The sequence below is a fragment of the Arachis stenosperma genome, chromosome 4, assembly GCF_014773155.1.
Source record: "Arachis stenosperma cultivar V10309 chromosome 4, arast.V10309.gnm1.PFL2, whole genome shotgun sequence".
Classification (NCBI taxonomy): domain Eukaryota; kingdom Viridiplantae; phylum Streptophyta; class Magnoliopsida; order Fabales; family Fabaceae; genus Arachis; species Arachis stenosperma.
Window position 1 is genome coordinate 42,394,133 of NC_080380.1, and position 2,370 is coordinate 42,396,502.

Here is a 2,370-nt window from a genome sequence, read left to right on the forward strand (position 1 = left end):
TCTTGATGATTTCCTTGTTTTGATCTTTGAATTCTATTGACTTGAGTGTTTTGTGTGTCTCATATGCATTCTCATTTTGTTAGTGTCAGTAGTATACAAACTGCTAAGTTTGGTGTCTTGCATGCATTGTTATTTGATTTTAGTTGCATTTTGATTTTTCCTTATTATTAAAAATCCAAAAATATTTTTTAATTGTGTCTTTTCAAGTCAATAATACAGAGAATTGAAGATTCAGAACATACAGCAGAGGAATTGCACAGAAAAAGCTGGGCGTTCAAAACGCCCAGTGAAGAAGGACAGACTGGCGTTTAAACGCCAGCCAGGGTACCTGGTTGGGCGTTTAACGCCCAAAAGGGTAGTATTTTGGGCGTTAAACGCCAGAATGTGCACCATTCTGGGCGTTTAACGCCAGGATGGCTAAAGGAGGAAGATTTTGTTTTCAACTCAAATTTTTTTTAGTTTTCAAAATCTTTTCAAAATCAAATCTTTTTCAAATCAATTTTTCAATCAAATCTTTTTCAAAATTACTTTCTTTCCATTTTTTAAAGATACTTGCTATCAATTAATGATTTGATTCAACATTTCAAGTATGTTGCCTTTTCTGTTGAGAAAGGTTTAATTGTTTGAATCATATCTTTTCTTGATAGCCAAGTTATTAATTTTCAAAATCAAATCTTTTTAAAATGTTTTTCAAATCATATCTTCTCAATCACATCTTTTTTAAAACTAATCATATCTTCTTAACCACATCTTTTTCAAAACAGTTTTCAATCAAATCTTTCTGATTTCTAAATTCAAAATCTTTTTCAAAAATCACTTTATTTCTTTCCCACTTTCAATTTCGAAAATTAAGTAGTGTTTTTCAAAAATGTTTTCAAAATCCTTTACTTAATTTTCGAAAATTACTTCCCTTCTTCTTACATCCTTCTATTTATGGACTAACACTATTCCTTAATGCGAAATTTGAACTCATTCTTCTCTGATAAGTTCGAATTTTCAACTTCTGTCTTCTACTCTTCTTTTCCTCTGACACCTCAAGGAATCTCTATACTGTGACATAGAGGATTCCATATTTTCTTGTTCTCTTCTCTTTCATATGAGCAGGAGCAAAGACAAAGGCATTCTTGTTGAAGCTGACCCTAAACCTGAAAGGACCTTGAAGCGAAAGCTAAGAGAAGCTAAGGCACAACTCTCTGTTAAGGACCTGACCGAATTCTTCAAAGAAGAAGAAGCCATGGCAGCCGAAAACAACAACAATGCCAATAATGCAAGGAAGGTGCTGGGTGACTTTACTGCACCTACTCCTGACTTCTATGGGAGAAGCATCTCTATCCCTGCCATTAGAGCAAACAACTTTGAGCTTAAGCCTCAATTAGTTTCTCTAATGCAACAGAATTACAAGTTCCATGGACTTCCATTGGAAGATCCTCATCAGTTCTTGGCTGAATTCTTGCAAATCTGTGACACTGTCAAGACTAATGGGGTAGACCCTGAAGTCTATAGACTTATGCTATTCCCTTTTGCTGTAAGAGACAGAGCTAGAACATGGTTGGACTCTCAACCTAAAGAAAGCCTGGACTCTTGGGAAAAGCTAGTCAATGCCTTCTTGGCAAAGTTCTTTCCACTTCAAAAATTGAGTAAGCTTAGAGTGGAAGTCCAAACCTTCAGACAGAAGGATGGAGAATCCCTCTATGAAGCTTGGGAAAGATACAAGCAATTAATCAGAAAATGTCCTTCTGACATGCTTTCTGAATGGAGCATCATAGGTATTTTCTATGATGGTCTCTCTGAACTATCCAAGATGTCTTTGGATAGCTTTGCTGGAGGATCTCTTCATCTGAAGAAGACGCCTACAGAAGCTCAAGAGCTCATTGAAATGGTTGCAAATAACCAATTCATGTACACTTCTGACAGAAATCCTGTGAATAATGGGACTAGTCAGAAGAAAGGAGTTCTTGAGATTGATGCTCTGAATGCCATATTGGCTCAGAACAAGATATTAACTCAACAAGTCAATTTAATTTCTCAAAGTCTGTCTGGAATGCAAAATGCACCAAGCAGTACTAAGGATGCTTCATCTGAAGAAGAAGCTTATGATCCTGAGAACCCTTCAATGGAAGAGGTGAATTACCTAGGAGAACCCTATGGAAACACCTATAATTCTTCATGGAGAAATCACCCAAATTTCTCATGGAAGAATCAAGAGAGACCTCAACAAGGTTTCAACAGCAATGGTGGAAGAAACAGGTTTAGCAATGGCAAGCCTTTTCCATCATCTTCTCAGCAACAGACAGAGAATTCTAAGCAGAACCCCTCTGACTTAGCAACCATGGTCTCTGATCTAATCAAAACCACTCAAAGTTTCATGAC

General features: G+C 36.5%; 1 non-coding gene across 1 annotated transcript; it reads right to left on the reverse strand.

The window, feature by feature from the left end:
• Nucleotides 1-1,639: 1,639 nt before the first annotated feature.
• On the reverse strand, nt 1,640-1,747 carry LOC130977838 (small nucleolar RNA R71). Its single transcript, XR_009085512.1, has one exon. It is a non-coding gene; the product is annotated as a small nucleolar RNA R71 (small nucleolar RNA).
• Between the last annotated feature and the right edge of the window lie 623 nt (nt 1,748-2,370).